The following is a 24,200-nucleotide window of genomic DNA, read 5'->3' on the forward strand; positions in this document are numbered from 1 at the left end:
CTTAGCTAGAACGCTTGTGAGCTCCTCCATGGCTGTCTGTGCAGGAGCTTGTTGTACTGGAACTTGTTGTAACATAGGAGATGAGAACTTTATTGATGGGGGTGATTGGGGAGGTTTAGAACTGGTTGAGGGGGAAGGTAGGGGTAATGGGGCTGGTTGACTTCTGCTTGGCACGAAGGGTTGACACTTCCTGTGGTAGTACTTCTAAGGACTTAGTAGTGGGATTTGTCGCTCTTTTGACAGCCTTGTATGTGTCATGCAGTAACCAAAAGCCCACCCAAGCTTTGGGCACGAAGACCTTTAGCTTACTGAACAATGGTCCAGACTCCACTAGACCAGGGCGAGTGACTAGACCTCCTTGCTAGAACTGGACGAGAGAGGACTAGACCAAGCTGAGAGACTACTAGACCAAGACGAGAGACTAGACAAGTAGGTCTAGACGAGCAGGTTGAAAACTAAGCAGGTCGAGGGAAAACGAGACGGGACCAAGTTGAAGCAGGCCTAGACGTGTGCAAATCAACCGACTGATACAGACAGCTGAAACGGGGTAGCTCCTCTACTTGACTACCTCTTCTTGACTGTCGACGGAGTGAGACTTCAGTTGAGGTCCCACCGCGCGTGCCAAAAATGGGAGCACCTGTAACGAGGAAAAGGTGTCGTGCTCTCTAGAGTGGGTGCTCTCTAGAGTGGGTGCTCCTCAGTGCAGTATGCATGAAACCTCACTCCGACAGAAGAAACATCACACAGGAACATGACAAACACAGAAGTGGAATATGACTCAAGACACGACACGACTCGAAACACAACTGCAGACTCAACTCACTAGAACTCGACAAGCATAAAGAACCATACAACTCTGGCTGGCAGCACACACAGCTCCAAGCTCAGGACTCAAGGTACAATGGGGGTGTCGAGGCTCCAAGGTCCATTTCAAGTGGAGAAAATTTTATCTCAAGGTGCCCTTCAGCCAAAAACTTTGGATGGCCAATCCGTCTTTGGTGAATGGTTCAAGAGTAAAGGCTTACCGGACCTAGTCAGAGGACAATGTTGGGCAGTTCACTCCCGCTTAGCCACCATCTCTTCTGCCATTCAAATCAGTAAATTTTGACTCTTTAATCACCTTGTCACCCATCTAGCCTCAACATTGGTCCCGTCCTCCTTTCCTATCCACTCTTGTGCCGGAAATGCTTTCTTCTCATGCACAACTGTCACTTTTTTTTGCACCCATTTAATTTTTCTGAGTCTTCACATCACCTTTTATGGTCATTCCTACCTAATGAATTTGCAAGATATTGTAGCACTTAAAATTGATCGATATGTCGTTGCGTTTGATGTTCTTTTGTGAATCTTCAATAGCTATGTAGTAGTTTTGGTTGGAATCTCTTCTCCCTGGATTGGACATAACCCATGTGTCTCGTCTCACTGCTACTCTGTGAACTCCCACCTTTCGCTCGCTCTTATGCCATCTGCCGTGCTCACCATATATGATTGCCCTTTTACTCCTCCCCTTACTTCTCGTCCCTCCTTATGGTCGTCTCTACAAAGTCGCTCCTACTCAGGTTCCCATCGTTCTCACTATTTACTTTAGGGCTCCATGCTATAGATTTTAAAAGCATGTATACCATAGAATCTTGGGAACCTTGTGCTTGTTGCCATAACTCCACTTTTTCAGATTCTTCAAGGGCTAACAGCTGCTTCTCTACAGCAAAGAGCTGGATTAGAATAGCTTTTGCATCATCATTGTCATTAGGCTGACATTTCTCTAGATTCTTTAGACGCCAAGGTGAATATGCCAATCTTTGCAATAACCTTCAGAATCCCTGAGTTGCTAGCCTTAAAATATTTTAAGGCTAGCAACTCAGGGATCATCTTTTGAGTGATCACTCAAAAGATGATCACTCAAAAGATCACAGGCTCATCCTTTGAGTGATCACTCAAAAGATGATCTTTCCATCTACTTGCAGCCTCCAAAGTGCTTCAATAGACAACTACAGGCATATCGCATCATCTCCAAAGCCTACAAGAGTACAAAAATGATGCACGTCACGAGGCCCCCCTGACCTGCACCCCCTCGCCCCTACCTAATTGCTCGCCCCCTACCTACCTAGCTACCTGCTCGCCCGCTACCTACCCACCTGCTTGCCCCCTACCCACCCCTCTTACACCCCTCGCTCTACCCACCTTGCTTGCCCTCTCTCACCCCTCGCCCCTATCCACCCCTCTCTCACTACTCGCCCCTACCCATCGCCCTACCCGCACCCTCACTCGCCCTCCCCTCACCACTCTCAAACGTTACTCGTCCCTCCCTACAATTCGTTGCCCTATCCCAATAGTTGCTCGCCCCCCTAGTGGGTTCTATCTTCATCGCCCCTGCCATCAGGGGTTCAATCCTCTGCACATGCCCAGAAAATCAGCAGTAGATATCAAATAAACAATGAAAAACGTTAGCAGGTACTAGTTATTGTCAGGAACAAGACAGATGTGGCAGATACTATCATGTATAGATTGCATCATGAAATGAAAACGTTGGCGTATGCGATCTGGGGATTTAGATGTATGCAAAATTTGAGGCTATTTGACTTTTCTGAGCCTATGTATGCACTGTGAGGAAGAGGAGTTAGTGACTGTGTATGGTTGGCAAAGCTAGCTCTCGTCAACGAGTGCGTGCCTGCAAATTGCAAAAGCTAAAAGCACATGTTACAGCTTCCAATGAAAGCGAGGAGAAGACTAGCTTCACTTCGACTTCGAGCGGCAATGATGAGACCTGTCATTTTTCTGGGGAGAATGAATCAGACACCTCTACTTCCACTGACGGGGACACTCACTCTGCAATTTCTAAGAACCCTCCCAGTACTTCGACATTAAAGAAACTCATGCCCAAAGTCATCTCACATGTAATTAGCAGGCCAGAAAAGTCTTAGTTTAAAAACCCATTTTCCTTGCTGATTGACGTCGAGCCACCTAGCCCTACATTGCTAGAGATTTTTTCTCGTAGCAAACTTCACAAAATGGGTTTAGAAGGATTGGCTGATGCTGTTTTTCCAGATGATGTTCCTGTGCAAATGATACATGGCCTCTTGAGTGTTTTTCCAAAGGTTCGAGGGCACACTCTCAATGCGGAACGGATTGGCGATGCAATGGGAATGATAAATTTTCCATCTTCCAGTACAACGACACTTATTCCGGGCTGTCAAAAGAGGCCACTATTCAAGCGTGTCAGGATCTGTTACAGCCAGATCATCCTAAATTTTTGTATAGCGAAGCAGTTTTTGAGGTGTTTTGCTATTACCTATTAGCACGGGATCAGTACCCACAAAAGAAGAAGCTGGATTTCCTACTACTATCCAGCATTGTAATGCGTCGTACTGTTTTTGCATGCAATGCCTTGCAGGTATCACCAAGTACTCTATACTGCTCTGCAATCGTGAGCTGAACGCCACTGCGCTCAAGTGCTATTAGTTTTGATCAGCTTTCATTGCTATGCAGCCCCCATATTGGCCTTGATCATCAACATCCACGTTAGCCCTGTCGAAGTGGATGATTCACGACGATTGTACTTTCAACCTATGTCTGTTTACTTGGTAGGCTTTCTACATTGACATAAACAGGATGGTTTTATGGGAAGACAACATCACAAGGAATATCAATGTCGTTATAACATAACAATGGTTATTGGTACACTTTCACATATTGCTTAGTCTTACAAATTTCGAAGTTCACTCGGCTTAAAGTTCTTGACTATTTCTGTTAACTTTAGGACTGAAAAACTTTGGAATTAGTTTTTAAGAGCATATTCTAGGTAAATTCTTGTGTTTGATGCCAATATCGTGATATTACCAGCCTCACGTTTTGCACATCTATAAGAGTTTGAAGTATTTTGTTTCTGTATGTCTGGCCTCTGATGTTGGTCCTTGTTTTTCAAAGACTGGTGTCATTTAATTTCCTTCAGTTATTCTTGTTGAGCTTACTTTATCTGAATCTCGACTTCCTTTCTAGTTGTATTGTCCAAAATCAATTAAATCAGAAAGGTAAGCATACTAGTTTTACAATCTAGCGTTGTGAAGTTTTTTTGGTGGATTTGCAGAGCCAACCCTCGGAAAACTCAAGTAAACCTCATTCTGATGATAATGATTTGACGGTTAAACCAATTTCATCCTATTCACCAACAACGCCCGAATTGCTTGATAGAAAGAAATTGGTGCTGGATGGCTGTGAGCAAAATACTTGGTACCGGTCTTAAGTCTATCTTTATGCAATTAAGTAAACATCACAGTTCCAAAAATCAAACACAACCAACCCCAACAACCCCCCCCCCCCCCCCCCCCCCCCCCCTTTTCTCTCCTCTCTCGCTGTTGTGCTGTTGTGTAGGTCATTGGCCTTGCGTGCCCTTGTGGACTCCCTCGACCTATGCTTCCACCTTTGCTCTCCACCTGCCTCTATCGTGAAACAATTGCTGGTGCACAACCACCCCCCATTACCATTCCTCGCGTGCAGCTGCCCACATCATTCCCTGCGAGCAAACCATGACTATAAAAAGTGATGATGAAGATAACTATTGTTTAAAGTAACGAACATTTGTGAGGCCATGGCGGATCATGAATGGAAATGCTAAAATGTGAAAACAACTGAAGAAAGGCATGAATAGATAGACTTGGTGAATGGCTCATCTACACCCAACAAGTGTAGGCAATATACACATGTGCATTTAGAAAATATCATCGATCAAATAATCACTTGCACTTCGTTGAGAATTAACCAGGGAGACCATGCATTAGTGTCCCTCAAAGATCAGATGTATGGAAAGCCACAAGACAACAACTGCATTCCAATGCGAAAACAACTGAAGAAAGGCATGAATAGATAGATTTAGTGAATGGCTCATCTACACCCATCAAGTGTATGCAACAAACACATGTGCATTTAGAAAATATTATTGATCAAATAATCACTTTGTGCACTCTGTTGAGAATTAACTAGGGAGACCATGCATAAGTGTCTCCCAAAGATCAGATGTATGCACAAGACAACAATTGCATTCAATGCATTCTTGTGTCAGCACATCAAGTGATGTGAGCGAGGAGTTATCAAGTGAACATGGTAGTTCTTAGAGTTACCATCTAAAATAGCATATGACTTTTGTGATGATATGGCACGATTTGTAGCTATATGTTTCTTAGAAAGATCTTGACGGGCAATGAAGGATACTGCAATTCCTCACTGAGGGAGAGATTTATGAACTTGCTAGTGGGAGTGGCTCTTAGTCCTCACATTGTTGGACTGCGATCATGGTCAGAAGGGTGTTTTGGGTTGCATGATTGATGCTCTTATTCCATGAGCAAATTTAGATAATGGCTGAATATTGCTATCACCATTGGAGAGGATGGCCGAACAGAGGATGTCATATTGTTGGGCCAAGGTACTTCTATAGCTATAGCACCTTGGGAGGACCTTGCCTCCACCTTGATAGCTGGCTCTTCTCTCTTTGTGTTGGATAGATTGATCTTCTTAGTCTTGTGGTATAAGGGCTTGAATATTGCTGCTTGTAAGGACAAATGTGAAGTGCCCAAATTTCCAGTGAATTTCGAGATTTATCGAGAGAGTTTAGGTTGCCTGATATGTTGCGGCACATGGCATCTATCTTTGGAACTATTAAATGCATTAAAATGTTTTGACCAATTTGGACAGGCGAAACATTTTGGGCTTTGAAATGTTTCACTGATCGAGTGAAACACATGTTGTTTCAATACTTGTAAGCTACCATAGTTTTAGCCTTTCAAAGTTTATCTATGAATGTTTGGTCCCACATTTCACTATGCTCTACAGCTAGATTCAAAAGTCTCGTAGTGAAACAACACGATTTGAGGGTAAAACGTTTCAGCCTCGAAACGTTTCACGGTGATGCATTACCCGTGGGTGCTGATTGTACTTTTGAACACACATTACATGGGGGTGCAACTAACATATGCCCAAAACAAACACCATCTCTTTTTGTCCTAAGAAGATCCTTCTATTGGGCTGCATCACCCCTACCATGAGGGTAAAATGTTTAAAGAGGGGAGGTTCTCCCAAAATGAGTGGCAAAGAAATTTCTAAACTCACACAAAGTCCTCTCCTCAAAACACAACAGCTTGAGGCGCACTCAGTCACATGGTGCAACAAAGGTCACACCCAACAGAGTCATGACTAAAAATTACAGAGAAACTGCTAGGTGATGCCTTGTAGTGGTATGCCTCGTGTCACAAAGTGATGACACGACATGGCATGACTTAAAGGCCGGACTCCAGATAGAGAGGGGTCAAAACCTTAGTGAAAGAAGCAGAAGAAGTTTTTTTTTAAACTTACAAGGCTTACTCACGGTTGCCATTTTCTACTCGGAGCTGACTTTATAGTGTTCACTGACCACTATACTTCTTATCTCAGAAACAACTTTCGGATAAACAGATGCGGTGGGCAAACATTTTGTCGCAATTTTACTTTCAGATCCTCCATGTTCAGGGACACAAAACGTGGTGGCAGATGCATTGTCTTGCAAGCCACTGATTTTGTCTATTTCGGCGATTCGCCATCACAACTTCGAGGATATGGTAGATCAGTACGTCATAGATCCAAATTTTGCAGACACCTTTGTCCGATTACAGAGTAGGGAGGTAGTTGTAGGCTATTTTCTAAAGGAAGGCTATATGATGTGGAAAAATATGTTGTGTTACGCAAGCATTGCGGATTAAGGTTTTGACAGAGTGCCATTGTCCATCTTTTTCAGGCTATCGCGGCATAGTCACCACCTTGAAAGGTGTGGAGCGGTTCTTTTACTGGCCGAGGCTCAAAAAGGACGTGGATGAGTTTGTTCGCAATTGTTTAGTATGCCAAAAGGTCAAGTTTGACAGGCATAAGACACCAAGTCTTTTACAACCTTCACTTATACCTAGCCGATCGTGGGAAAGTATAGCAATGGACTTCATTTTTAATCTTCCCAAGACTCAGAGTCGGCATGATGGCATTTCGACAGTCATTGATAGATTCAACAAACAGGCTCACTTTAATCTGGTAAAGAAGTTAGTTAAACCCGATCATTTGGCTAAATTGTTTCTCATAGATCTTTTGACTACATGGTATGCGTGATTCTATAGTTTGAGATAGAGATCCCCGCTTTACCACTTTGTTTTGGAGGGCAAATTGGGAGAATATTGGTACACGGCTACAATTCTCGTCCTCTTTCTACCCACAGACAGATGGGCAATCAGAGATAGCTAATTAAGTGGTTTTGGACTTGTTAAAGTCATATATCTCTGATCAGAAGACTCAATGGGAGAAGTATTTGCCCTTGGTGGAGTTTGCCTACAACAACACGGTTCATATGTCTATGGGGAAGGCATTTGAGATTATTGAGGGTGTTAAGAAGGTTCTACCTATTCTAACCACCAAAGATAAGGTTTTTGAAGCAGATCAGTACACTCAGGATCTAGACACTACTTTTGCTAAGGTGCGTGAGGCTCTTGAGAAGTCTCAAGTATGGCATAAGAAGGCGGCAAACAAGCATCGACGTGACTTGCAGATGAAAGAGAATGATTAGGTGCTTTTATGGGTTGAGAAGATACGCCTACGAAATGGAAGGGTAAAGAGCGGCTTTTTCTAAAGTTGAGTATGCGATACTATAACCCTTCCAGATTCAAGAGAGGATCAATGATGTATCCGTCAGATTGAATTTATAGATAATTTGAAGATTCACAATGCATTTCATGTGTGTATTGAGACCTTTCAAAGGTGAAGTGCCAGTGGACAGGGAGCCGAGGAGCAGCCCAGAGTGGAAGAGTTAGAGGAGATTCTCATTCTAGAACAGGTCCTAGCTCACAAGGAAAGTGAAAGGTAAGCTAGCACGCCGATATTTAGTCAAGTTCATAAACTACCCAGGTTGGATGTAAAATGGATAGAGGAGGAGGACCTAGCAGATACCTACTCCTCATATTTTAGAGCTTTACCTTGAAGCTTTTGGTCTAGCACCGACTATTCCAAGAGTTACTGATGAATTGGCAGGTTGAATCTGGTGCACTGTGGATTGCACAAGAGGGGAGTTACTCCACTCCTTTGTCATAGGTTACCTCGATGGAATAAAGTTACCGAGAGAGAATAAAGTTGAGAAGGTAGGAAAGAATCTTCTTGGTTCTTCTAAGATTTTAGGATACTGACGAGCTGACAATATTCAATCGAATGACTATATGTAAAGAAGTAATTTGAAATAGGAATTCTTGAAATGAATGTGTTACATAGGCTCTCTCATGTGTGTATTGTTTGAGTGCATGTTTGAAAGACAAATTGACTTTAGCATTTCTATTTTGTTCACCTAAGGGGTGACGTGGATATGATAGTAATGAGATTTATTTAATCAAGATATCAGTCAGAGATTAGCGCGGTCTAGGTGTGATTGCTAATTAAGTTACAATAATCATGATTATTGTCTTTGTGCAAGTGCTGGGTATGTGTGATCTAGTGCATCGGTACATAGAGTCAGTGTCTGTTGAATTAGTTTCTATCCTATGTCTGTTTTGTAGGTGTAATTGAGGGCGATTATAATTCTTTCAAGACGGGGTATGTCACAAAGTGATGACGTGACATGACCTAAAGGCCGGACTCTAGACAGAGAGGGGTCAAAACCCTAGTGAAAGAGTTTTTTTCTAGACTTACAAGGCTTTCCGATGAGTGGCCCATTTTTAAAGTTCAGTTCCTACTAACTTATGGGACCTTGTGCGACGGGGCCTAGGGACACTAGGCGTTAAAATAAAGCAGGCCCATTGTCACATACTCAAAGGTGGCGCAAAAAACGTGCTGATGTGGCAGTTGTACGGACGCATAGGATCTGCGCTAATGATGTCGTAGGCTGTACGGACCCTTGCGTTTTACATTGATGATGTGGCAGTTGTATGGATTTCTGTAAAATGTGCTGGCAGTCTTTAGGGCTAGCTTTTGGGGCAAGATGCTTTTAGACTTGATGCTTTTCATGTATTGCTAACCAAGGGCCTTTATAAGGATTGCCAAGGCCTCTTTTCCGGCAAATTAGCTTGGGAGCACTGCAGGGAGAAGAGGACCCTCGAACATTGTACTTTGTGAAGAATAATAATAAAGAGATACCGTGAAGGGATTCCAGTCTTTGGGGCCAGTCTCTCTGGGCGTGGAACTTTTCCGTACCGTGCCGTGTCGTCTCTCTCTCTCTCTCTTAATTTTGTTCAGTTCTTTCAGTTTTCTTGTGTGTGTTGCACAAGAACTTCGGCTTGGAGTGTCCAAGTCTATTACACCTCTTGCCTAGCCATCAAGAGGTTATAGCTTATTCATGTTGTGTATTGAAAGATAAGCACTCCGGGATGGTTGAGGGAGTCATAAGGATCCCCCTGCAGCCCCCACTCCCAAGTGTCTCATTGTAAGTGTGATAGCCACCGTGCAACAAAATCCCACAGCCTTTAGTCTCCTCATAACTCTCCTCGTAAGGAGTTGGTCTACAATGCAATGACACTCTGCCATTGCAAGAACTTTGATCCTTTCGGAAGTGCACTTCGAGACTAAGGAGATCATACAGCATGTGAGAGACACCCCTCATCTTGCACGTTAGAGAAAAAACACTCTTATCTTCTCACGCTCTAAATACAATCAACACCTCTAACCGTGTGAAAACAAACATCCATACTCAGAGCATGAAGCTCAAAAGAAATGTGCCAATTTGCTTGTAGCACCGCTTGATGGTCTTGCCACATAGTCAATCCTCCCCTCATGAGGCCTAGACTGTCACTTTGTGGCAAGCTACAATAGCAAATCCACTGCCCAAAAAGCTAGGCGGGACCAACACCCATTAGACCCCAAGCTCCAATACAACAACAATTTTGGCCCAAACATTTAATGCGCAAAAAGATTCCCTAACCCCCTTCTCTTGCCTCTCTCTCTCTCTCTCTCTCTCTCTCTCTCTCTCTCTCTCTCCACCCTCGATGTCTCTTACATGGGTGGAGATTACTAGACTCATTCGTCAAGACCTGATCCAGTTGGATACCAGGAGGACATGGATAAGAGCTGCCACAGGAGTTTGGCACGAAGATGGCTTTCTATAGAGAGCATCTTCTCCACCTCACAAGAGATGGGTTTGTGATTCGACCCAGCTACATGGATACACATATGTCTCATGGTTTGCGGTGTGCCATTGGTCAGATACGCACATCCTCACATCAACTAGAGATTGAGATTGGTAGCTTCAGAGGGATACCAGCAGACAAGAGGATATGCCGCTTATGCCAGCTAGAGCTACATTACATATGTCATTGCACAGTGTACTAGGAGATTCGGGGCCATTTCCACTGCTTATTCAGAGAGGGTCCTTGGACTGAGAATGAGTTATGAGAATGAGAGATGCCTTGGACTATATCTACTTGAGTTACACAATTATAGAGACACTTTTCTGGGGAGAGCTAGAGAGTGACAGTCCCAGAGACGGATTACAGATTTCTTTTCACTAGATATGGGACAGCCAGAGGAGCAGCCATCACTATAGAGCTCGGCCCACACTCATTCAACCACTACCGGCCCTCTCATCGACCGAGCATTGGAGCTACGGAGATCTAGACGGCCACGATTGAGGAGAGGGGCTACACAACATCGATGGACACTATAGCAGAGGATTCGAGCCATACTCTCTCAATATCCAGAGTGTAGATGAGGATGGATTCTAGTAGTAGTAGTCTTTTTGTACCCAAACATGGTATCAGATTCACAATTTTGTAACAGTTTGGTCTCATAGGTCATTTTGGCCTTTTGAAGACGTTAATATAACATTTCATTTCATTTCATCTCATTTCTTTCTCTCTACATCGCCCCCGCCACCCCCCCGACCACACTCTTTACTCATTCTACCATCACCATTAACAGGTTTACGCCTGTTCTCCCCCCTTTTTCTGCAAAGACAACAGGTCTCACCTATTCACTCTCCATACCTCCTCCCCAAAGCTTACCTCCTCCGTTGATATACAGTCCCTGCCATAGGAGATTACCCTCTCGTACTATACTCTTCCCATTAACGGCTTAAGCAAATTCATAAGTCTTAACCCTATCCCCCACCTTTCCCCTCGCTCCCCCCCCTTATCCCTCCCCCTCCCTTTTTTTATATAGATAGAACTGACACTCCCCCATTTTTTTTTTCTCCTCTCTCCCCCAACCATACCCACCTCCCCAATAAGACACACCTGGAAGATATTCCCCTAATTTTTTTTGTCCCCACATAAGTACCACTTGCAAGATACTCTTTGTAGTTACTACACACCCTTCTCCCATATGTTGGGTTGGTAACTTCTTATTCAAACAGACTCCATTATTAAACGCCCTCCTCTTTTTCTCCCAACCTCCCACCCTCATATATAAGAACCCCCTCCTCCTCTTCAGCCCTTTCTAATCCCCTTGCTACAAACTACGAATGAAGAGCTCCTCTGGGAGAAAAATGCGTTTGGTATACCCATGTCCTCTCTCTCTCTCTCTCTCTCTCTCTCTCTCTCTCTCTCTCTCTCTCTCTCTCTCTCTCTCTCTCTCTCTCTCTCTCTCTCTCTCTCAGGCAAGTGTGACATGAAACGGTTCGGGGTTTTGTGTGTTTCGGGTTTTCTAAAACGTTTTGGAGCTCAAAGAAAGTGAAACACAGGTTTCATTTTATGTATGTTTGTATAATTATACATTGAATATACATACAAATTCACCTGTCAAGACGTGAAATACCAAAATCTAGATGTGAGACTTGAGTCACGAGTGAACAAGCTAAGTCGGCAACCGGCTTGCAACAACGTATAGGTAAAGACGAGGTGGCCAAGCTGACGTGGAAGGTTGAGAGAGAGAGAGAGAGAGAGAGAGAGAGAGAGAGAGAGAGAGAGAGAGAGAGAGAGAGAGAGAGAGAGAGAGAGAGAGAGAGAGAGAGATTTTTTAACGTCTATAAAAAGGCCGAAGTCGGCCTATGAGACAAATCAAAGTACATGAGGTGGGTGTCCTCTGTGTATCTGTAAAGGATAAAAGGTACAAAAGTACAAGTAACTATCTTGTATGATGATTGGGGGAGGAAAGTGATACAAGGGTGGGGGTGGAGCTCCAAAACTGAGGAAAGGATGCCATCCATATGTTGGGGTAGATACAATCATAAGATGGAATGCTATCCTATCTCTAGCTCCATCCAGTACCATAATCAGGGTGTAATACAGAATGCATGGGCAGCTAGGGTGTGAATAGTCCTCGTAAGATGGCGGCCCAAGGATCTATAGTAGTGCTCCTGGATCTCCTGGATCTTGCTATGATGTAGGCGAGGCTCCCTACGTCCATGGATACTTGGGCGTCTGCAAGCTCGGGTCTCCTCAGCCTGCTGTAGAGTCACTCCTCTCTGGATGGTCGGAGGTGGTGGTGCTGCTATGGTCCTCTGAAAAAAGTCTGTGAGTTGTGTCTGACGCTCGTCTCCCACAGCTGATGCTGCCTAAAGGAGGGAGTCCCGATGCTGTTGTATCTCGAGGAGAAAGCGGCAGTTTTTCACTGGTCTCTGGACTCAAAAATCTGATGTAGAGTGGGCTGATCTGCAAACAAGGTTGGGTATCTGCCTCTGATCTCCTCATATGCTCTCGATGCTGTTGTATCTCGAGGAGAAAGCGACAGTTTTGTCACTGGTCTCTGGACTCAAAAATCTGATGTAGAGTGGGCTGATCTGCAAACAAGGTTGGGTATCTGCCTCTGATCTCCTCATATGCTCTACATCTGCAAACATAGTGCTCCTCGCTCTCAATCTGTGCTATGCAAAGTCTACATATCCTCTCTGCTCTAGGGACATGTGTAGCTCTCCCTGCCTCAATCTCTCGCTGGTGTGACGATACTCTGAGCTGTCTGATGGCGATCCGTGCTCTATGTGACAGGTAGATATCCATGTATCTCGGTCTCTGGATGAACCCATCTGCTAGGATGGTTAGGAAGTGATCTCTGTAGTACTGCCTGTTCGTGGGAAGAGGCTCTCTGGGTGTGATCCATGTCTCCCTAATGTAGAGCTGCCAGAGGTCCTGTCTGAGAACACGATTCCTCTCGGTGTGTGAGAGGCGTATATGAGGAGATTCAGGATCATACTGAAAAGGAGGCAAGTCTTTGATGTCCAAGCCATGTGATGTAAACCATTCTATGACCTATGAGTACCATGCCCTCGTGTCACCCTCGTGATGCATCTGTATCGATGTCTTAAAAGCTCTACGGGTGAGTCTGTCTGGTGGGAGCTTTCTCATGCGCTGAATGAAACAGAACATCTGAAAAAGGGTCTCTACTAGCATCGGTGGTGTGGCTAGCTCTGCTCTGATGATGTCATGTGGTACTTGTAGGCGGATAGTGTGTCGTGCTCTGTACAGTGGGTGCTCCTCAGTGCAATGTACGTGACATCTCACTCAAACAGAATGAAAACAAAGGAAACAATAGATAACAGGTGATCAACACAGAGACATAGCAGCAGACCAGAACATATGGAACCGATACAGACTCTGGCGTGGCAGCACACTTAGCTCCAACCCAGAACTCACGGGTACAATGGGGGTGTCGAGGCTCAGATGTGCAGGGATGGTGCAGACGTGCTGTGTGTATAGACTCGCTACTCTAGACGATGACGCTGGACTATATATGAAGAAGATAATAATCTTGACCCAACAGCTACTACTCATATGTACAACCATAAAGAGCCACCAACGGCTCATAAATGTCAGCCATCTAAGTCTATCTCCAAACTGAGTGGTGGTGGTGACCTGGCCACGATGTCCACTAGACCACCGTTTGTATCCGTGCCACGTGTCACTGCCCAACCCAGAGAGTCCGTCCAACGTGAACCAGACCAGACCAACTGTGCTAACTGTGTGTCCTGTGAAAGTGACACTATAGGCTGCTACTACAGGTTGCCTGCCACGAGACCGCTCACCGTCTTGGTGAGAGGAATACTAAAAAACTTCGAAAGAAAACCACTAGGTACTGCATATGTACAATGGTGAGCTCTTGAATCTGTCATCCAAGAGATAGAGTTGTGGCCATTGTTGCACCCGAAGTATTAGACTCTGGAGGTGGAGCCATCAGATCGATGGGAAAACTTTGGACTCTATGAGTGCTCTCCACAAACCGACTTTCAGCGAAAGGAGCAGCCACCTACTGCTCGGCGGATGGGAGTACCTGGCCTGAAGTGTACTGAGGCCGCCGACTCGCACACCCATGTCAATGTGCACCTGCGAAGCCGTCACAAGGAGCCCTCTGTGAGGATGACATGCGTGGTAAGGAGCCAAAGGTGCCAGGCTGTTGAAGTCCCCGAGGGTAGTAGTCAAACTGCTGCTGTGGTGAAGCACCTCCCCCAAACTGTCGATGACTGTACTCTCCATATCCCATGGGCGTGTGTACTGATCTAGCGGGACGAACCCACCCATATCCCATGGTAGCCTGAGGCTGCTGTTGAAACCCCATGTCCCCTTGGACTAGCATGTCTCGAAATCCTTGCATTTGAGCTTTGAGGTCATCAATTATCTGGGACATGCAAAGCCTGATGCAAGGCGAAAATGGTAGCATCTCTATTAGCAATGGCACTCTCTGCAACTCGCAAGCAGCCTTCCATGGCCGCATGTGTGGCCGAGTGCTTCTGGTGGGTAGTTGCTAATTTCTCGGCACCAAGTTGAATCATTGCAATAGCATTTCTTGACTCCTGCAGGTTCTCTTCAGAGATTTTGAACAACGAGGTAGAGTCTGTTCCACTCGAAGAAGCAGTAGTAGCACCTGGAGATGTAGAGTGTCCAAGAGACATTGCAATTGATGTCGTTGGGGTAGGGTGCCCAAGAGGCACTGCAGTGGATGTCGGTGTGACAGCGGTAGTAGGTTCAGTGCGTGACTTGGAGATGGGAGAGAATGACGAGGGTACCACAGGTGGTGAGAAAGGTGTGGTAACAATGGCAGGAGTATAGACGGGAGCAGTAGGGACAGGTACCTGAGGGAGAGAGACCGCCTCAGTAACAGGAGTGGGCATACCAAGAACAACGGAGCTCCCGACGGCCTCCGGCATTGTAGAGACGAGGACGGAGGTAGAAGAAGAACGTCGTGGAGGATGCGTCACCCGAGTCTGGCTCTTTGAAATGGCAGAGGTCGTAGTGTCTCCTACCGTATCTTTGACCACTTTGACTCTTTTCTTTTGTTTCTTCTGATCATCTGTGCCAAGAGACTTTCTTTTTGCTTGCGGTGGCAATGCTACATCCTCATCCACTTCAAGAGGGTTGATGCGGATGTTTATCACCCAAGCCAACAGTGGCGCGACAAAACATTGGAAGCTAGATTGAGGTGACTGCACTTGTGCTCTAAACCTTTTCGCCCTGGTCTGCAATGATGTAAAGAGGATCTGATGAAACCCACAAGGTATGTTCTTGATTAAACAGTAAAGACCATCACATTGTGGGAATGTGGTAGGTACTTCGCATTTCCCTTTTGGTCCTTCAGTAGCTCTCACTAAAAAGTAATATCTGAATACTGCTAAGAGAGCTTTGTGATGCTGCAGATTCGGATGATCGGGTTCGAACAATGCCTTGCATGCTTGTATGGTATCAGCTTTGGAGAGCTTTGAGTAAGACCTAGTACTCGGTTGTAAGGAGGGAAAGTTGGTCATCCCCATTGCATCCTAGATGCGCCACAGTCAAAGTGTGTTCTCTGACTTTGGGAAGAATTTTCAGCATTTCATGAATCATGCCGACATGTATGTCATCAGGAAGGACAGCTTCAGCTAGCGATTTTACACCGAAGTTGTCCAATTGGTCTTGTGAGAGAACATCTATAAGAGATGGCTTGGGCTGCTGCATGTGAAAATTGAGTGAAAATTTTGTTTTGTGTTTTGTTTTTTCAGGCCTTGCAACTTCATGACTGATCATGTGACTCATTACTTTCCTTTTCCCTTTTGGATCCTTCTCTTGTGTACTTGAGCTACCACTGTCTGGGCCGCTACCACTGTTTGAGCCTGAGCTGGAATCTGCATCTGATGTCGAGGTCTTGTAACTTTCGTCAGATGGAGCACTGTACGTCATATCCGTGACCCATGGCTGCTAGGATCTGATTCTGCTTTAGTTTCATAATTAGCCTGCTTGTGTGGTTGAGGCCTTTTCCTCAGCAACAGTTTTTTGCCTCCAACCATAGCCACCGATTGACAACTATCTGTAAACATTGTAGCAGTATTTTTCAAAAACCCCAAAAGCTTATAGCAGTGAGCTCACTGCAGAGTAGATTTTGTTAAGCCCACAAGCGCATACATAGAATACATCCCCAGGATCATACATCCATCAGTTAATCACCGTGTGCCTCGTACACAATCGCAATTCTGTATACAACATAATTCAGACTTTTGTGCTACTGAAAGGTGGTATCTTGAAAATCTGACTGAGAGCAGGCCGAGGATGTAGATTGATTCTAGGCGACAACAGAGAAAAGGAAAGACAGACGGACGAGGAAGTCAAACATCCAATCCAGTGCCCCTTCTCATTGCTACACTGTGTAGACAATGCACAAACGCATGCACTGGCAAGACACCAAAAACACCATCATCGCATCGTGCTTGGATAGGGCGAGAGGGGAGAGATGAAGGTGGTAGGGGCATAGGGAGGGGTGTTGGGTAGAGGGAACGAGGGGCGAGGGTTTAGGGGGAGAAGCGAGGGGTTCGCAGGGGGGCGAGGGTTAGATAGGGCTGAGTAGGGGAGTGCGAGGGGTGGATAGGGGGGGCGAGGGCTAGATAAGGGGTCGAGAGGTAGATAGGGGGGGGCGAGGGCTGGTGAGGGGGACCGAGAGGTAGATAGGGGGGGGGGGCTGAGGGCTGGTGAGGGGGTCGAGGGGTAGATAGGGGGTGAGCGGGCAAGGTGGGTAGGGGGCGAGGGTGAGCGGCATGGGAACGAGGGGAGAGGGGGTTTTCAAAAGAGGTGATGGACGGCTAGGGGGCAAGGGGGCACAGTGTGCGAGAGAGAGAAAAAAGGAGAGAGAAAGGAGAAGGGGGGAGAGAGAGAGATAAAAGTTGTATTGTGCTGTCGGAATAAAAAATTTACTTGCTTCTCTTTAACTAGGATGTGGGCGATCAGAAAGGTTAGAGCAAACACGCACAGTTAGAGCAAACTTGCGTGTATGCGTGAGAGAGAGGGGGAAGAGGAATCATTGAAAGGAGGAGGGCATCAGGAGTGAAGCATATTGAAAGAGTGTTATGAAAGAGATCGCACAAGAAAGGCAAAGAAATAGATGTGTGTGCGTGTGAGAGTGCACCATAAGAGAGAGAGGGGAAGGGAGATGCAACAGAGCAGGCTTTAACGTCCTAGGAACAATACCAAAAAAATTAAAGATCTATCCGACGAGAGTTGAGCCTCGTACATTGAACAAATCCACAAGGACAGAGAGGCAGTAGAGACAGAGCAGTAAAGCTGGATTATAGTAGGACTCCAAAAACCCAATTATATCAATGAGATGAGAGCAAAATGGATGCACGCAGTAAAACAAGGAGAATTTTAAAGTTAACACTGATTACAACTGAGATGAGAATTGACATGAGGAAGACTTGAGAAGAGGGAAAAATGGAAAGCCGGAGAGAGCTGAGGAGTGGACAGTCATACGGTTGTTGGTGGGAGGGATAACATCATCAGATTCCTAAAGAGTCAGGGCGAGTGATAGCACTTAATTCTTGATCCATTTACCAGTGGCAAGGGAACACCTTCCAGAGTGACTAACTGGACAGCCCCTTGTGGAAAAATCTCTTGTACCATGAATGGTCCTTGCCAGGCTGGGACCAACTTCTTAGCTTTTTTCAGATATTTAGCTTGATAGAGGAGCACCAGTGTCCCTTGTGGCGTTATTTTTGGCTTTCTAAGATGGCGATCATGCCATGCTTTGCGACGAAGTTGCTCGGCTTGTAGAGTATGTGAAGCTAACATCCTGCTTTCTTCTAACTTCGAGAGACGAGAGAGATTTGCGGAAGCAATCCCCACTGTTACGCGAACGCTTCCCACTCTTGCTGAACCTGAGTTGAACTCATATGGTGCAAGTGCTTCTAGACCGAAAGCTAGCTGGAATGGGGTGTGGTTAGTGGTTGCCTTGAAGGAGGTACGATAAGCCCAGACTGTGCCGAGGATAGCTTGAGCCCAAGAAGCTGGATGCAGGTGACAAGCTTTCGTGAGAAGTGCGATTAGCGCTTTGATTAGCACTTTGTTAGCGCTCTCGGCTTGCCCATTTTCTCTGGGATAGTAAGAGCAAGATTTGCGATGAAAAATCTTGTAGTTCGTGAGGAGTGTAGAGATCAGGTCGTTGACGAAATGACTACCTCGATCACTGGTGATTTCTAGAGGGCACCCAAACCTGCAAAAAATATTTTCATACAAAAATTTTGCGACAGTGGCGGCTTTAGAGTCGATGGTAGCCACCACCTCGGCCCACTTTGTTGCATAATCCGTCGCTACCAGGAGATACTTACGATTGTCGGGTTGAGCAGGTGGAGCAATTGGATCAACAAAGTCCAAGCCCCATCGCTCAAAGGGCAACCACGCCATACATACCTGCAGAGGGCGATTAGATTGCTTGCTAGGCTTGGGCGCACATCGCTGACAAACATCACAAATCTTGACATGAGCAATAGCATCTCTGAATAGATAGGGCCGCCACCACAAGTCTGTCTGTAAGATTTTTTGCGCCGTGATGTGACCAGGAGAATGGCCACCTGTAGGACCATTGTGTGCATCTTCCAAAATGGGGTCTACTTCATGAGGGGAGACGCACCTCCGCAGCACACCATCTGCCCAGATTTATAGAGCTGTCCGCCAATCAAAGAAAAGGGTCTAGACTTCAGCAAGAGTCTTTTTTTTTGCAAGGGAGAAGCATTCTCATGATATAGGCCAGTAGAGAGCAGATGTAACATATCTCCAAACCATTCTGGGGTCGTGTCGACCTTAAAGAGATGACTATCCGGAAAGTCATCATCAATCTCACCAGTGTGTTTGCGAGAGAGGTGGTCGGCCATGACGTGCCGCTTGCTTGGACGGAGAACTACATTGAAATCGAATTCCTTGAATATCAGTAGCCACCTCCAGACTCTTCCTGCAACTTGTGGTTTATTCAGAAGATAGCGCAGCGCATGATGATCCGTGATGATAGTGAAGTGAACCCCTAACAAGTAATGACGAAACTTTTGTAAAGAATACACCATAGCCAAGCCTCCCTTTCTGTGGTGCTGTAGTTGCGGTCAGTCTTTGTGAGCAGGCGACTGGCATAGTGGACTGGGCGATCTAGGTTGAACTCCTTGCTCGGCTGTGTCAAAACTGTGCCGACCGCAAATTGACTAGCATTAGTATGGACATGAAAAGGAGTGGACCAATCAGGAGCAACTAAAATAGGTGCCTGAGTTAGGCGCTTTTTGAGATAGGCAAAAGCTTGGGATTCAGTTGTGGACCACTGAAAGGGTACAACAGCACTAGTCAGGTGTGTCAAGGGTTGGACAACCTCTGGATACATGTGAATGAACCTCCGATGATAGCCTGTATGGCCTACAAAGCTTTGAACACCTTTGGGATTAAGTGGAGGGGGCAATCTTAAAATGGCCACTATTTTCTCTGGGTCAGGTGCTAAACCTTCAACAGACACGACATGACCTAAAGCGTACCTTGAGTCACCAAAAAGTGGCACTTGTTTGGATTGAGCTTAAGGCGCGCCTCGCGACACTTTGAGAAGACTGCGGAGAGTTGAGCTAAGTGCTCCTCCAAGTTTTCCACCGGGGTGGAACATTGGGCGCTAGAGAAGGTTGAAAAATCATCCATGAAGATTCTAAGATTGTCGTTGAGCAGGGGATGAAATATGATGTAGACAATACGATTGAATGAAGAAGGAGCGTTTTTCAGCCCAAAGGACATACTGTTGTAGATAAAAATTCCCCATGGAGTGACAAAAGCTGTCTTTCCCTGGTCGTCAAGATGTATTCCTAACTGATTGTAGCCGCTCAACTCGTCCACAAATCTGTACAGTACATGCCCAACGACATCTTCGAGGACTCTCTCAGTGAAAGGGGTCGGAAATCCATCCAGAATTGTCACCTTATTGAGAGCTCACTAGTCGACGCAAACTCGAATTTTGTTGGACTGCTTCTTGGGAGCGATAACCATAGGGGACAACCATTCTGAGTGCTCCACTGGCACAATAATACCTGCTTCTTGCATTTTTTCTAACTCGACTTTGACTGCTTGTGCATACTTGGGATTGAGCTTGTAAGCCCATCCTCTGACCGGCTTAGCCCCCTCAACCAGAGGGATTGTATGGACTCCTAACTCTGTTGGGATCCCTTCCAAATCGTGGTAAGACTAGGCAAACACATCCTTGAAAGAGTGCACGAAAGAGATTACCTGGTCGAGTAGCACGGGGTGATCCCATAACCAAGAGGCTAACAGGATGGGCTGATGGTTGTCAGGGTCGCTTAGGTTGACTTCTCTGATGGGGTCAGGCGGTGTAGTTGGCGAGGATGCATTAGGAAGAGAAGACCTTGCCGCCTCTGGGAGCTTCCGAACATCATGAGCTGGTGTCTGATCGATATTGAAATTGGCATACTCTTCTTGTAACCATCCTGGTGGAAGCTTGTCGAAGGGAAGTTCATCTGGTACATGGGATAGCTTGGACTGGGGCAGGGTATCAGCCACAGGTGAGGTTGAGGGTGTGGCGTGGGTCAACTCTTGTAAAGGAGATTTCTTACCCCTTCGATGGTCTTTGATAGGCTCCCCAAGTCCAAAGGCTTCTACTGAGGGGCCAATTGAGCTATCAACCTTCGGGAGCAATGGAGTTTGTGCGTTGGGCTCAGCCACTCTAGCAACACTGGAAGATGGTGTATCCTCTGGCAAGGCTTGAATGGAGACCACATAGCAAGGCATAGAGTGGGTAGCCTCCAACCACTCTAGCAGGTCTTCTGGTCCATCCGGTGGAGTAGGCTGGTTCAGTTGGGGAGTTGACTCCATTGATAGAGAACTAGGATTCACCACCGGATCCATTCCCCCTTCAAGGCGAATAGGTTTCATTGGATAGTCCGGGCTACGTATCCACATTGAATCAATTCCCCAATCATGTAATGCCTTAGTGTGTCGGAGCCATGGTCTTCCAATGAGAAACGGAAATCCGCCTTCAATATGAGGGAGGCGAACCACAACAAAATCTAGGTTGAATGTGAAGTCTTGTACCTATGCAGAGGGACCTTGTCTACTATTCCCACAGGGTAGACAGTTCTCTGATCTGCCAAAGTCACTGTAGAGCGAGCGGGCCGGGTAGGCTGGAGATCCAATGCCATCATAGTGAATTCGGGCATTAAGTTGATACCCGACCCACCATCCACTATGACACCGGAGAAGTCGTGCCCTAGAATAGACGCGGTGAGACGAGGACTTCTGTAATTAGTGAGCGGAGCAGCGGGAAATGAAATCATGTAGGACTCCAAGGGCTGCATTGGTAGGTGCCCGCCACTAGGCCTGCACCACCAGGATATAGAGACTAAATGATGGAAAGGGTGTCACTTCGAAAATTTGCATCAAGTCGAAGCATGTCGTACAAGGACACTTGCCGGAAGGTGTTTTTCAAGATAGTCTCTGTTGTAGGCTTCTCTCTTTTTATCAGTGCTTGCTCTAGTATCTTGAGCTTCTATAAGTCCTGTATTGCTTCCATGGAAGCACCATCAATATCTGAGAGAAGAGAGGTAGGTAACACTACATGCTAGTTTGTCAGCTACTAGGAGAGTTTGACTCATTTGTGTGACTGGAGATGAAAAAGTTGGATCGTCAGGGAGGCAGAGACCAAGAGCAGCTCTCTGTGCTCGTGTGAGCACATCAGCAAGCTCTTCCACCTGTTTCAACCCATTTTGAGAGGCAATTACAAGAGTGGAAGGCGGGGCCTGTGGAATGGTGCTTACTGTGATTAGGTTAATCTTTGGAAATGTAAACTCCTGCTGGTGCTGGCTTGTGCTTGCAGATGTGGATGCGCGTTGTTTTGGGCAGTCCTTACTATAGTGATCCTTACCTTCATGGCAGTGTCGGCACAAGGAGGGGACCCTTCTGGCAACGGGCATTTGCTCTGATAATGTCCATACTCCCCGCACTTGTAGCACAAAATTGGCCTATTGGAGGGGCGAGGTGGTCTCGGCCCTTGCTGCATGGGGACGGATGCTGATGTGTAGAAGCTTTGGGGAACTGAAGGAGCATTAGCATGATAAAAGCTGGGGGATGCAAAGTTCTCGTGCATACCTTGCATAGGAGGTGTTGTCAGCAGAGGTGGCATCGGGTTTTGATGGCCATAGGGTGAAACCATGTTGGATGCAGGTGTCAACCCTTGTTGAAGGTTGGGGACGAGGCTCCGTTGTAGCTGCCGCATTCCCTTCAGATAATAGCACTCTTTTTCATCATGGCCAGGTTTCTCGCAGAAATGGCAGTAAGCTCGAAGTGGGCAGTCCCGAGGAGGATGCCCTGGAGAGCGACAGGAGGAACACCACACCATCGGCAGCTTAGTATCTTGCTGTGCCCGGAGCTCTTCTAGCTCTCGCTTGATTTGTTCTAAAGCCTCTTGCTGTGGAGATTTTTCGGGTCTAAGAGAGGAGGACCTCTCCTCTTGAAGTGCTCTTTGTAACTCTAGTGCTTCTAACTCCCTGCGTAAAGACAACAAGGGGTTAGAGGGATTTTTCGTGAGTGCTGAGGCAGTCTCCACCTGAAGGGGGTACTTGAATAGCCTCCTTGCTCCTATCCTGGTAGTGGCCGCTATAAACTCCTCCAAAGATGCATTAGGTCGAAGACTTTCGCGTAGTTTCTGCTGAGACGTCTTTGGAAGAGCTTTCTCTACCCACTTCTTGACCATAAATTCCCTTGGTTGCTGAGGAAGCTTGGCAACCAGAGACTTGGTTTTAGTCATGAGTTTTGTAAAAGTCTCCTCTGGTTGGAGCACCATGTTGGCCAACTCATCCAAAACCTTTTCTTGGAAGTCACCTCGACTTAGGTCAGCTAGACTAAGCTGTCTAGGGTGAAACTGTACCAGACCAGCAGGCTGCACTGAGCAAAGGCGAAGTAGGCGAGGCTAGGTAAAATAGCTAGCTCCTCGATTTGTACCTCAACAGAGAGTGAGACTTTAGTTGAGGTCCCACCGGGCGTGCCATAAATGAGAGCACCTATAGCACGTATAGTGTGTCGTGCTCTCTACAGTGGGTGCTCCTCAGTGCAATGTGCGTGACATCTCACTCAAACAGAATGAAAACAAAGGAAACAATAGATAACAGCTGATCAACACAGAGACACAGCAGCAGACCAGAACATATGGACTCGACTATCTCAAAGAGCCGATACAGACTCTGTCGTGGCAGCACACTCAACTCCAGCCCAGAACTCACGGGTACAATGGGGGTGTCGAGGCTCAGATGTGCAGGGATGGTGCAGACGTGCTGTGTATAGACTCGCTACTTTAGACGACAACGCTGGACCATATATGAAGAAGATAATAATCCTGACCCAACAGCTACTACTCATATGTACAACCATAAAGAGCCACCAACGGCTCATAAATGTCAGCCATCTAAGTCTATCTCCAAACTGAGTGGTGGTGGTGACCTGGCCACGATGTCCACTAGACCACCGTCTGTATCCCTGCCACGTGTCACTGCCCAGCCAAGGGAGTCCGTCCAGTGTGAACCAGACCAGACCAACTGTACTAACTGTGTCCTGTGAAAGTGACACTGTAGCCTGCTACAGTATTGAGGGATTGCTGTGGAGCAAACGAGAGATCATAATGATCTGTGGGCGCTCTGTGTGTGTCCATAGAGATGCTGATAGTCCTGGTGCCCATACTGCCGCAGCATATATCATGGCAAGTGTGACTAGAGTGTCAAAGAGCCACCCCTTGGTGCGGGGCTCCTGGAAGTGGGCCTGGTGGCATCTACGCTCTAAGGTGGCCAGCGCTACATATCCTCGTGTAATCCGGTCTCGGGCTGCTTGGGCCATGGAAAATCTGCCAGTGGTGCCAGTAAAAGTCACCCCCAAGTATACATATGAATCAACCACCTCGACCTGTCCGCCTGCTGCTGTAAGTATTGCTCTACTACGAACTGTCTTGGAGGTATGGAAGATCATGACCTTGGTCTTGCCAAGGTTCACTGTGAGCCCTCTGTGTGTGCAGAAATTATCTAAGGCTCATAGGTG

At 46.3% G+C, this 24,200-nt stretch overlaps 1 pseudogene across 1 annotated transcript in view; it reads left to right on the forward strand.

Annotated features, from left to right (window-relative positions):
* Positions 1-24,200, forward strand: part of LOC147430267 (uncharacterized) — a 239,045-nt pseudogene that overhangs the window by 48,689 nt on the left and 166,156 nt on the right. The window contains exon 4 of the transcript XR_015185774.1: positions 4,085-4,227. The product of XR_015185774.1 is annotated as an uncharacterized LOC147430267 (transcript). The remainder of the gene's footprint in view (positions 1-4,084; positions 4,228-24,200) is intronic.

Source organism: Adiantum capillus-veneris, chromosome 22 (genome assembly GCF_014529385.1).
Source record: "Adiantum capillus-veneris isolate H3 chromosome 22, ASM1452938v2, whole genome shotgun sequence".
NCBI lineage: Eukaryota > Viridiplantae > Streptophyta > Polypodiopsida > Polypodiales > Pteridaceae > Adiantum > Adiantum capillus-veneris.